The sequence below is a fragment of the Pieris napi genome, chromosome W (assembly GCF_905475465.1).
Source record: "Pieris napi chromosome W, ilPieNapi1.2, whole genome shotgun sequence".
In the NCBI taxonomy this organism is placed as follows: Eukaryota; Metazoa; Arthropoda; class Insecta; order Lepidoptera; family Pieridae; genus Pieris; species Pieris napi.
Window position 1 is genome coordinate 1287873 of NC_062258.1, and position 14283 is coordinate 1302155.

A 14283-nucleotide genomic window follows, 5' to 3' on the forward strand; every position below is an offset into this window, starting at 1 on the left:
CCATCCTTGCGTAGGAGGTGCAACCGGTGCTGAGGCGGCGCCGTCGTCAACGAGAGCGGCGGGAGCGGCAGCGGGTCCCCGTTGTGAGACGTCAATTTCAATAACAGTGTCAGATGGTACGGCGGCCGCGTTGATGGCCCTCCCATATCGAGGCGGCGACCTGGCGCCAGCCGAGGGTCGCCAGGGAGGCCTAACGTACTTTGAGCATTAAAGGAAGCGCATGGGCGCTTTGCCGCGGACTCACCTTCCGAGCCGGGGTCCACGGCTGAAAAAGGGCGGCGCACAGGGGTGGCCGGGATGCGCGCCGGCAGACGACACTCGTCTCGAACCTGCGCCAACTCCCGCTGCTCGGCGTCTGTCAGCGGTGATTCTAAAGCGCCGCTGTTACGCAGCGCCTCTTCACGTGATTTGGCGTATCGGGCCATAGCGCGCAGCATCCCTCTCGACGCGAACGAGCATGCGAATGACTGAGCTAGGAAGATCAGGTCAGACTCGAATGCCGCTCGCGGCGAAGACGCGGCACTAGGACCCGGGTCCCGCTCTAACGTGTTTAGTAAAGCATGTGCTACACGGTATGAAACGGCGGTTTGAAACGAAATAAAAGCGAGTTGCGCTTTTCGGCTACACGGTTTAAAACCAACAGTGTCCAAAATAACGTTGCGCTGATAAGACGTCTTCGTAGGGATGTGACATTCTGCGTAAAAAATCATAATCGATTTTTTCCTAATTTTTGAATCAATTTCAAAATAAACACCCTAAATTTTTTATTTTTCATGGTTTTTTTAATTAAAAGTAAACAATAGAAATTATAAACACAAATTAACGTTTAAGAATAATCAAAATCGAAATTAACTAAATCTCGTTTTGATAGATTTTAGGTGAAATTTGATAAATGCTGAGTGTATGCTTTTTCAGTAGCACATTGCAGTATTTTTGTTGTATTTTTAATTGTATGTAATCTTGTGCTGCTGAATAAATTTATTTTACTTTTAAGTTATAGTTTTATCATCCTTTCGACGTTTTACAAAAAAACAATACTTCTTCAAAGAATCGGATTCAATGTATCGCATTGTAAACATCGTTGTATATCGAATATCCCTAATAGTTCGAGGTCCGGGTTATAAAATACCAGACATAATGTCGGGAGGTGGCAGATAAAAAATCGACTATGATTGATTTTCAATTATAAAAATAATAGATTATTTTAAATATAAAAATCGCGTAGAAAATCGATTATTTTTTTCACATCCCTATCCCAAAGACATGGCAATTCTCTGTATAATTCGAGCAATTCGGTAATAACTTCACGTTCATTTGCTTCTTGTGGCATTGTGCAGAACGTCGTCGTCGCGTGCGTCTACTCTCGCCGCCGCAGCACGACTGCCGAACGCGTGGTTTTAAGTATGCGCTACACGGTATGAAACGGCGGTTTGAAACTTTGGTTTCAAACCGTGTGGATATTTGTTTTATGCCAAATTTCGTTTAACCTTGGTATGCCCTTGGCAGCACGCTTTGCGTTGCAAACCGCGACCAAAACCGTTGGTTTGAAACCGTCTAGCCGCTTGTTTAAAACCACGCGTTCGGCAGTCGTGCTGCGGCGGCGAGGGTAGACGCACGCGACGACGACGTTCTTCACAATGGCACAAGAAGCAATTAATGAACGTGAAGTTATTACCGAATTGCTCGAATTATACAGAGAATTGCCATGTCTTTGGGATAGGGATGTGAAAAAAAATCTATTTTTTTTACGTGATTTTTATATTTAAAATAATCGATTATTTTTATAATTGAAATCAATCATAGTCGATTTTTTATCTGCCACCTCCCGACATTATGTCTGGAATTTTATAACCCGGACCTCGAACTATTAGGGATATTCGATATACAACGATGTTTACAATGCGATACATTGAATCCGATTCTTTGAAGATGTATTGTTTTTTTGTAAAACATCGAAAGGATGATAAAACTATAACTTAAAAGTAAAATAAATTTATTCAGCAGCAAAAGACTACATACAATTAAAAATACAACAAAAATACTGCAATGTGCTACTGAAAAGGCATACACTCAGCATTTATCAAATTTCACCTAAAATCTATCAAAACGAAATTTAGTTAATTTCGATTTTGATTATTCTTAAACGTTAATTTGTGTTTATAATTTCTATTGTTTACTTTAAATTAAAAAAACCATGAAAAATAAAAAATTAAGGGTGTTTATTTTGAAATTGATTCAAAAATTAGGAAAAAATCGATTAATAAAAACTCGATTTTTTTATGCAGAATGTCCATCCCTACGGAGACGTCTTATCAGCGCAACGTTATTTTGGACACTGTTGGTTTTAAACCGTGTAGCCGAAAAGCGCAACTCGCTTTTATTTAGTTTCAAACCGCCGTTTCATACCGTGTAGCACATGCTTTAAACAAGCGGCTAGACGATTTCAAACCAACGGTTTTGGTCGCGGTTTGCAACGCAAAGCGTGCTGCCAAGGGCATACCAAGGTTAAACGAAATTTGGCATAAAACAACTATCCACACGCCGTTTCATACCGTGTAGCGCATACTTAAATCGTCTACACTACTGCACTCGCGAATGTATGGCGTCGGGCGTGTATAAACGGCACTCACATTTTCGGTTACGCGCGACGAACTTGCACCGAATAGCAAGGCCGCATTATCTAGGTCAGTAGGCGCGCGGTGAACTAGGTCAGTAGGCGCGCGGTGAACTAGGTCAGTGGGCGCGGCGCATTCCGATGACGTCACGTTTGACGCGCGATGCGGAAGGGGAGGCGCGACGGACGGAACTCGCGCGACATTGGTTGGCTCGGTGCCAGCGCGCGATGTTTCCGACACAGTGGGCGGGGCGAACGACAACATGGCGTCGTTGGAGGCGTGGCTTGTTTTCTCCGATGCGGTGAACAAGCGGACGGCGTCATCGGGGGCGTGGCCTGCTGACGTCACATACACGGCTTGCAACTCGGTGCCGGGCCGCGATGTCTCCGACGCGGGGAGTGCGGCGGGCGGGTGGCTGACGTCATCGTTGGCGCGATGCGTCGATAATGACTGAGCGGCCTGGAATTTGATTTCATATGATGTAGAAGGCGATTCCTTTGTTGGTTTTCTAGATGGAGTTAGACTTCGCCTCTGATGAAGCGGGTGAAGGTCGCGGTGCTCCGTAGAACGGCTGCGACTCGGCTGAGGCAAAGCTGGCTCCGCAAAGCTAGAACAGCTTGGCGCAGCCTGATGCTTAGCCGTGGCCGAGCTGGGCGCTGCTTCGCGCTCAATGTTTGACGGTCCGGGGTTGGCGGCAGCCTCGGCACGCGCAGGGGGCCTCGCTCGACCTGAACGGGAGCGTGGGCGCTGCGGGCGAGGCGGCTGCTTCTCCTCCTGGCCGTCCTGTGGATTACGCTTCATTATAATAAAAATTAAAATAAAGCTAGGAGGCTGTCACGCACGACCCGAAACTACCGGTTCATAGCGCACTCCACCGCTTCTCCCGAATCCCGAAGGCTTAGGGATAGGCGGCGAGTGAACGTCACCGAGAGTAGACTCAGTTGATTGTGGCAGCACCTCCTGGCAACTATGACAAACTTTTACACACAAGCAGTAATAGTTATTAAAAAGAAAACACGGGTCCGGATGCGCGCAACGAAAAACACGTCCGATGCGTACGACAGCCGGGCAGTCCTATTTGGCAGTCGAACTATCTGCTATCTTCCGCGCAATCACCCTTAAGTGGCGCTGGGAACCCCGTTCTTATTTGGCAGTGATGAGACATGGCAGTATTTAATACCTACAATAATAAATTGTAACGCAAGTGCGTTCTATCTCCATAAAGCGCCATCTATTGAATACGTTGGAATAACTAACCAAACCACTAACACCGACTGAAAGGGGCCTCATAGCCTAGCGGTCTTACTAAGTGGCAGCTAGGTGAGGGTTACCGGGTTCGATTCCCGGTTCGAGGGCAAGTTTTAATTTAATTTAAAATTTGTTCTCGGCCTTTGGGACAGTTGTGCGGTACCGGGCGAGTGCTTAAACCGTACATGGAGGACACGGTCGAATTTCTAAAGACAAGCAAGAATTATAAAAAATCCTATACTTGACGCTGGCTAATGCACAAATCGTGTCAGAGCCATAAAAAAAAAAAAAACACCGACTGAAGGACTCGTGTAATAAAATAATAAAAACTCCCTCACAATTTCTTTTCGACTTTAAAGCTTTCAATTTCGATAATTTAGTTATTAAAATAAAACAGTAGCGCTCCAACTTTAGGTCAGCCTCATTTCTGTATGTTAACACGGAATATTTATTCCACATTCAAAATAAAAGATGATATTAAAGATATAAACTTGTATTATAAATCAATGACATTTCTATACGGCGATCAAAAGCGAACAAGACATGAGGAACGGAGGAGTGGTCGGCCCTCTCCCTCCCGCACAATCCACAAACCGGAATGCGCGTAAACATGCCCCCACGCGTTGAGAGCTCTGCTGTCAACCATCTTGTTCAAATGGTAAAGGGCAAATACGGGAAAAGGATCTCCGGATCACTCCATTCGAAGTTAAGACGTCGGCGACTCGAACAACTCCATCTGGACCAGGGTGTAGCGCTACAATGCAGCCCAGCTTCCATTTGAGAGGAGGTTGATTATCCTCCTTTATCACTACCATCGTGTTAAGAGCCAAGGATTGCTTTGATGTTAACCATTTCGTGCGTTTTTGTAATTCTGAAATGTATTCTTTACTCCATCGCTCCCAAAAGTGCTGACGAAGTTGTTCTGTTCTTTTAAATCGATTTAATTGAGATTCCTTTTCTTGCCGTAAATCAGAAGTTGGAATTGCCGTGAAAGGTCGACCAATTAAAAAATGCCCTGGAGTCAGTGGGGTCAAATCTTCTGATGTTGATGATAGGGGGGTAAGTGGCCGAGAGTTCAAAATAGCCTCTATTTGAGTTAAAGTTGTATACAACTCTTCGAACGTCAATTTACTATTACCTAATACTCTAACTAAATGATATTTAGTAGATTTGACTGCCGACTCCCATATTCCTCCGAAATGTGACGAATACGCAGGTATAAAGTGGAAATTAATTCCTTCATTTATTAAATCATTAGCAAGTGAGTTAGAATTTTGCTTGAGAAAACTGGCTATTTCGTTGTAAGCTCCAACAAACGTCGTACCATTATCAGAGTAAATGTGTTGTGGCTTACCGCGGCGTGCAATAAACCGTCGAAGTGTAGAAATAAAATTATTACTTGATAAATCACCCACCAATTCCAAGTGCAAGGCTTTAGTGGTAAAGCAAACAAAAACGACGATATAAACCTTGACGATACGACAACCACGACCTTGACGACTAACGGATGCGATAGGACCCGCATAGTCCACTCCTACAGTCTCAAATGGATGTCCGTAAGGAATAAGACGATTTTTAGGTAGATCACTCATGAGAGGAGCATTTATCCGACCTTTTATACGTGTACATAAAACACACTTTCTGTATACAGATTTAGCCAGGTTGCGACCACCGATTGGCCAGTAGACTTCTCTAACTGATGCTAACAGTAGCTGCGGTCCAGCGTGCATAAGCTTAACATGTTCATATTGAAATAATAATAGTGTAAAACGATGAGTGGACTGTAATAACAAAGGGTGTTTTTTATTATATGAAAATTCTGAGTTATTAATACGACCGCCAACTCTCAATAAACTGTTTTCATCAAGAAAAATATTAAATTTTAATAATGAACTTTTTGAAGGCAAATTTTTCTTTTGTTCTAAAATGTTATACTCAGAAAATGATTCCTTTTGAACTACTCGAACTATTGTATTTAGGGACTCATTTAATTCAGTTTCTGTAAGAAAATTAGTTTCTGCTCGATGTCCTTTACAAGCTTTTATAAATCTCAATGTAAAGCAACACATCGACGCAATCTAATAAAGTTCGAAAACCGTTCAAAGTTGATGAATGTAGGCATATCACATGAAACAAATGCGCAATTTGGATTACGTAATTCAGGCAATATTTCTAACTTAATAGCAGTAATGGGCTATTTTTTCTCGGGCAATTTTAAAAACGGTGGCCCTGACCACCACATATCAAGCGATTGAATATCTTCGACGCAAACTCCACGTGATAATAAATCCGCCGGGTTATGCTCGGACGAGCCATGACGCCATTCGCAGCTACCGGTATTTTCTAAAATATCACCTACCTACTCTATTGCGTACAAATGAATTCAATTTACTAGGAAGCATATTCAACCAACCAACCACGATAGACGAGTCTGTCCAAAAAATAGTTTTAGCAATTTTCACTCGCAATGATTCGCGAACTTTTTTATAAAGTTTTGCAGCAACTTGAGCACCACACAATTCAAGACGAGGGATTGTTATAGGTTTAATGGGCGCTACTCTGCATTTAGCGTATAATAACTGAACTGAAATATTGCCGTTACTGTCAGTGCTACGAACATACACACAGGCACCGTATGCCTTCTCCGATGCGTCGGAAAATATATGTATTTCTAATCGCTCATATGAATCAATCAATACGCGTCGTGATAAACGTAAATTATTTAAAATGTTTATATTTTTAATGGCATTTAGCCAAGCAACTTGAATATCCGAAGGTAAAGGATCATCCCATGAAATATTTTTTAACCATAAACTTTGTAAAATAATTTTAAATTTAATAACTATAACAGAAAGCAAGCCAAGTGGGTCAAATACTTGGGAAATTATAGAAAGCAACTCCCGTTTCGTACTTGCTTTCTTTGCAAAAGATGGACCAATAGGAAAATATAACTTATCTGATTCCGGTAACCATCCTAAGCCTAAGGTTTTACTCGGCTCATTACCGCCAACATTTAAATCATGCGTGGACTCGTTGGACTCTAAAACTAACTGAGGCTCATTAGATTTCCACTTCCTTAGTGGTAAGTGAGCAGAGGCAAGGGTAGTCGTAATCTTATCACGAATATCACGAACTACATGTAAATTATCCCCACCACTCAACAAATCGTCGACATAAAAATCATGTAATATTATATCAGCGATTTGAGGGTCCTTACACTCGAGTCCTAATTGCTTAAGGCACCTGGTTGCTAGAAATGGCGCACTCGCGGTGCCATAAGTGACCGTATTTAATTTAAATGCTCTTAACGGTTGTGACGGATTATCACGCCAACGGATAGTTTGTAAGTACCTATCGTTAATGTGAACGATAATTTGGCGATACATCTTTTCAACGTCGGCTAAAATCACGTACTTGTGTTGTCTAAACCTCAAAAGAATGGACACAAGATCGTCCTGAACCGTTGGACCTACCATCTGAATATTGTTAAGGCTTAAATTATTTGACGTAGGCGCACTAGCGTTAAAAACGGCTCTTAATTTAGTGGTCGTACTACTTTCGCGTAGTACGCCATGATGAGGAATATACTGACAACTTATTTAAATTAATGTCACATTCGGTCATATGACCTAACGACTGGTATTCAGTCATAAACTTACGATACATTTCGTAAAGTTTAGGATTTTTATTAAGTCTCTGTTCTAAAGAGAGAAAACACCGTTTCGCTCGCTGAAATGAATCACCTAGACAACTCGGGTCTTCTTTTAATGGGATTCTTACGCAGAAACGTCCGTCCGCTAAACGAGTAGTGTTTTTAGCAAAATGATCTTCACATGATTTTTGTTCAAGTAAATAACTAGAAGAAAAATTTACTTCTTCTAAATTCCAAAATCGAGCTAGTTGACTTTGGATTTGACGATTAGAATTAATATCATCATCAATTAAATTTTTACTAACAAAATTGCACTGAATACGATTAGGTGGACAAGTTGAAAATAAAACCGTATCACAAATTGGACCGGAAACTAGCCATCCTAACCTAGATTCACAAAGTATAGGTTTATTGCAACCTAAACTAATTCTTTGCGATCCTAAAATGTTCCAAAAAACATCAACGCCTAAAATTAAATCGATTGCCGCAGGCTTATAAAAATGTGGATCTGCCAGGCAAATATTAGATGGAATGTTTAAACTAGAAATATTAATTGCACGATTTGGCACACCATCCGTCAAGGATAGTAAAACAAAACAGTAAACATCACATGTGTAAGACTCATCTAAAGATTTTAACGTTAACCTACATCTTTTATTAATATGCGTGATCGCACAATTAATACCTTGAACGGTTTGATTAATTGGAACGTAGGGCAAATTTAGTTGTCTAAATATTTTTTCAGACATGAGGCTAGTAGTACTCCCTGAATCTAGCATTATGCGAGCGATAACTTCCCGATTGTTCTTATCGTACAACTTAACGAGTGCAGTTAAAAGCATGACGTCAGCCCGGGCGCATGCAACGCCTCCCGCGGCAGACACACTCGACGTTAAAGTTAACACATTGTTATCACTGGTGGCGCTGTCGACACGCTCACCATGTACTACCGGCTTCGTCTTATCTGGAATGTGAATTAATACCGAATGTTTTCTTTTACATATCGTGCAACCTGGTTTCTTGCAATTATTGGAAAAATGAGTTTTTGAAAAACAATTAAAGCAAACTTTTAATGAAGGCAATAATTGACAACGAGCTTCATTTGATAAAGATAAAAAATCAGAACAGCTATTTAGTTTATGCTCGCCTTTACATTTAGGACATACCAAATGATTTTTATTAACGATGGGCTTATTAGTCTGTAACGTCATAATTTTGTGACTGGGTTTAATTTTTGAATTTTGTTCAACTGAATCTAATAAATTGTGTTCAACTGAATCTAATAAAGTAATGCGAACACGTAAGAAATCTAATAAGTGTAAAAGTTCAATACGTGTGTCGGTGGGTAGCTGGCCTTTATATTCCTCCCATTTTCGGAATGATTTTGTGTCTAACTTTTGAGTTATTAGGTAAACCAATAAAGTATCCCAATGTTTAGTGGATTCACCCAATGTATCTAAGGCCCTAAGGTTTTTATTTAATTGGTCAACGATACCCTTTAAATTACATGCTGTCTCCCGTGTGACAGGTTCAATTTTAAATAGTGCAGCAACATGATGTTGGATTAATAAGTTTTTATTATCGAATCTGTCACACAGTAATGTCCAAGCTACGCTATAATTCTTTCCTGAGAGCTCAACGGAAGATACTACCAAAGCAGCGCTGCCCTCTGGAGACGACTTCAAATAATGGAATTTGTTAATATCGTCTAGGTTGTCGTTGGTGTGAATTAGGCTCATAAACGTATCCCTAAAACCGATCCACTCGTTAAATAAACCGTTAAATTTTGGGATTTGAATGGTGGGCAATTTAACAGGACTAATTTTACCACTGTTAGAAACATTGCAAGTCTCAGCTTCAGAAGGAAGAAGAATTAAAGACTTTCTATAATTTGAGAGAATTTTTTGAGCTTGACTCAACGTTTTAAAATTTCTTTTTTCGAATTCCTCTCGCTCCTCCAAGACGTGTGTGACATCATCACAAATACACTCCAACCGTGTCTGAACGTCATCAAACTTGGCATACAAGGAATCCAGTCTCCCCACACGCAATTCTAACTCACCAAAATCGCGTTGTTCTGGCGGCGAACTCGATTCAAATGAACTTAAATATCCAATAAATGTCGTAACTTGCCCTTTGTAACTGCTACGCTTTTTTTGTAAGGTCAGATATTTCCTTTAATATATCACTTTTCTCAGATATAATGGGAGTGGGCAGCAAACCTGTAATTATACAATAATATGCTTATATAAACAGTTATTATATAGTACTTAAAACACTCAGCTTATAAGACACTAAAACTAGGCTTGTATCAAGAAACACAACTCAAAACAAAAATGAAAAATGTTCATTAACTTTATTTTTTAATGTATTATAATTTTAGGTAATATTTAAATTTAATAAGTTTATTTTGTACTAAGTTTTATACAACAATAATAAAAAATGTAAGTTTTATCTACAAATTGTAATACTTTTATTTTCAATTATACAAAATACAAATTACTAATTAATTTTGTTACGCAATGATTAACAATTAAATATAAATTTCACTAATTCATTATTATTTTAACGAATGCTTCATACAATATTATTCTTGACACAAATCAAAAATTATATAATTAACTAAGTATTACAATTTAATAATACATTAATCGTATACTTACAATATCACTTAATTTCGAACAAAGCTAAATTGTTAAGAAAAATTATATTAACAGTATACTAAGTAGCACGTAGGTACAATTGTTCGATCAAAATTCAATAGTTATGATCATGAGGGTAGATAAATATTAACTTCAACCTTTGTTCTATTTCAAAATTTAAAACCTATATTATATCGATATTCACTAAAATAAGTGATAAAACGAAAATACATTAAAAACATTAAGTATACAGACTTTATCTCTCGGCACTAGTCCTGTAATCCTTTGTCTGGCTATGACCTCCACTGACCTCCAGCTTCCATAGGCATAAATGCACTGATTAATTTTAATATCACGGATATTATTTAATTTTAATATCCGGCTCGAAGGACCAAAATGTTAACACGGAATATTTATTCCACATTCAAAATAAAAGATGATATTAAAGATATAAACTTGTATTATAAATCAATGACATTTCTATACGGCGATCAAAAGCGAACAAGACATGAGGAACGGAGGAGCGGTCGGCCCTCTCCCTCCCGCACAATCCACAAACCGGAATGCGCGTAAACACTGTATATAGGGGGTTGATCGTAGAGGGATGAAAATTAAGGGTTGTATGTATTTTTGTATGATGTATCATAAAAAAATAAAAACAAAAAAAAGTTGTGGAAAAAACAAAACAAAATTTTTTTGGGTGGAAATCCCTTATCACAGTGGGGGTTTGGAAGATAGATAGTAGCCGATTCCCAGACTTTCTGAATATGCATAAAACATTTCATAACGTGAGCAACTATGTATATACATAGTTGCTCACCTCACAATATAAAATGGATTTTTGTTTAGTTTTTTTTCTTTGATAAGTAATTGTTTTGTTTTTTTTTTGTTTAGTTTTTTGTAATTAGAATTTTTTCTTTGATAAGTAATTGTTTTGTTTTTTTTTGTTTTGTAATGTTTGTTTTGTTTAATAATCTCTTTATGATCTCTATATGTATGTCATGTTTGCCTATAAGTGCTTGTCAGATTAAAAATTGTATTTTGTGTTTGTTTTTACCAATGTCTCAGTGTGCCGAGCGTTGGCAAGCTTTATCAATAAAATAATAAAAAAATAAGAATCAGTCGAGCCGTTTCGGAGGAGTATGGGAACGAACATTGTGACTTGTTTGTGTTGTGTGTTTTTAACTCAAACTCAAAATATCTTTATTCATATAGGTAAACAATTACACACATGAACGTCAGTTCGCAAGTCAAGGGCGTAGAATGAAGTAGAAGTGAAGGAGAACTGGCAAGAAACTTTCCGCCACTCTTTTTAATCGCCAAGTATTGTCACACAAATTGTTTGAACTGGAGCGAAATCAATCCCAAGGATTAGGATCCCATTTAAATAATCGTCAAATTTATTGCTTTATTGATTAATTTATTTTTAACGAGGGCTTTGAATTTATTTAGTAATAATTCTCTAATTTCGCTTGGGAGTTTGTTGTAAAAACGAATACAATTTCCATATAAGGAGTGGTTTTTTTTCTGGAGCCTGGTTGGTCGTACACTCAAATTAGTTCTATTTCGTGTATTATACTATTGTTATTATACAATAAGGCTTCAAGAATATATTGACCAGACAGTGTCATAATATTTAATTCCTTAAACTTATTCCGTACCGACTCCCTCGGAGAAACACAAAAAATACCCCGAACAGCCCGCTTCTACAGCACAAATATGGATTGAACCTCTGCAGCAGCACCCCACAGAAGAATACCGTCCTTATCAGTATAATTTCGGATTTTCTTTACTGCATATGCTGCAGAACGGAGCCTATTCGAAAGAGTCTCTGTCGCCCGAACCCAATAACCTACCCACCATCTGAGATAGTAATCTTTATCTAAATGTAGCAACAAGTGTGCCAATAACCAATCGACGAATTGTAATAGCCATCTGTCGATACAAGCTATCCATGGGAGGTCGTCTGTGGAATAGACCTTAGTATGAAAATGGCAGTTGACGAAAGCTAATCAACAGTTAATTATTGTAACAGATTTTAACTTACACCAGTTTTTTTAATAATTAAAAAAACTGTTTGTTATGTTTTACAACATACACAATACACATGTATACTTTAATGTTATTTGTACGGTTTTATTTACTTTATTTGGTTTACATTGTTTTTTTTTTTTTAATTTCTTTATTTTACAAAAAAATATAATACAATCATAACAAGTTACATTAGCAAACCGCTGTGGTTTATATTCATGTAACCATAATAATCTTGTTTAGGAGCGCGACAAATGCATATAAAAGTAGTTTTTTAGTTTGCTGTTTATATTGGTTGGCGTTAGGCAATCTAATATGTGATTTGGTAGACCATTTATTAGCCGCGGTAGCAAATACCTCAACGTTCTCTCGCCGTATACGTTGTTTGCTCTTGATGTACAGAGCCGGACTTGCGTTACCGCTCGGGTCTGTACGTCATGCTCTACTCGTTTTTTTAAGTCATCTCAAAAAAAGTGCTCGACTAGAAGACATTTATTAACTTTTTCCGATACGGGCAATATTTTACAGTGTTTGAAAACTCCTTTTTCTTCATTTTTGTATGAGTCGAGCACATTTCTCGAGACAACGTGTTTGAGGATTCGCATTTGGAGGTTATGTATTCGGCTGAGATACGTTGGATAAGTTCTCCCGTAGCTACTTAGACCGTAATTGATGACTGATTCGCAAAGCGCGTTGTAAAGTGAAAGTTTGGTTTTAAATGGGATACGCTTTTTGAGTATTGTTATTTGTGCCAAAAACTGTCGAAGTTTATCGCAGACGTATTCTATGTTTTGATTCCAATGCATATTTTTGTCTATAATTAATCCGAGATATTTTTGTTTATCGACTATTTGTATAGAAGGGCACTTGCACATTGTTGTTTTGTGGAGACAAGCGTGATCGTGAGCCACCAATGCTATACCAGTAGCTTCTTTAATGGAATTGGATTGTATGATAAGTAGTTTTGTCTTTTCAATATTAAGTACTAGTTTAGCATCATGGCACCACTTTAGTATGTTGTTAAAATCTGATTGTAACCTTTCAATAGCTATATGAGGGTCCCTATCTCCAACTAACAAACACGTATCATTTGTCTGTGTGTATTGTTTATTTTCACTACATAAGTACGATTTTTTAAATAATTTGAACACCAAGTGCCTAGTGGCCCCTGAATTCCTACATGATTAAGTCTATTCTCAAGTTGTTTATGATCCAAGGTATCAAAAGCGCGGGAAAAATCTATGAACAAAGCGAGAGTATATTTTTTAAGGTCAAGGTTATTATTTACTTCGTCCGTGAAACGCGATAGCAGCCCCGAGGTATTTTTGCCTGCTTGAAACCCGAATTGGTTCTTGTATATTATGTCATGTCTGTTAAAAAAAGATTTAATTTGTTCCCCAATATATTTCTCTACTATCTTGTTTATAGAAGATAGTATCGTTATAGGACGGTAGTTGGCATAATCATCTTTCTTTCCTTTTTTAAAGACAGGTTTTACACACCCTTGTTTTAAATCGTTAGGATAAAGCCCGTATTTAAGACTTTGGTTAATTAAATTTTTTATTGCAGGAGAAACTTCGTTTTTTATTAACTTTAGGTCAGATACTTTTATGCTATCAAGGCCCGGAGTTTTCCGAGCATTTAGAGTTTCTATAATTTTATTAATTTTTTCTTCGGTCGCGTATTTGAATCGTATGCTTTGTTTCGTATGGTCACACATAATGTCCGTGATTGCTAATTTTGTATCACAGTCAACGACACTTTTTCCAACAGCAGTGCTGAAATGTAGGGCAAAGTTATCAGCTAGTTGTTTAACCGAGATACCTTGCGAGTCGAAAGCTTTCATGATAGCCTCATCGATAGACAGCGTCCTTCGTCCTAGCATTTGATTCAATATTTGATAAACTTTTCTTGAGTTCCTAAAGTGTTCTGATATTTGATTGTTATAGTAATTGTTTCGTTTTACTTCTATAATTTTGTGTATTTTATTTCTGATACTATTATATTGAAGCCTAATTTCGGGATCCTGTGAGGACTTCCATTGTTGAAATAATTTATTACGTTTGTCGCAGAGGCTATTAACTTTGTCATCTAT

The 14283-nt window shown here is 38.3% G+C and overlaps 1 pseudogene; it reads left to right on the forward strand.

The window, feature by feature from the left end:
• The window catches only part of LOC125062089, a 302676-nt pseudogene that overhangs the window by 123676 nt on the left and 164717 nt on the right, over positions 1-14283 (forward strand).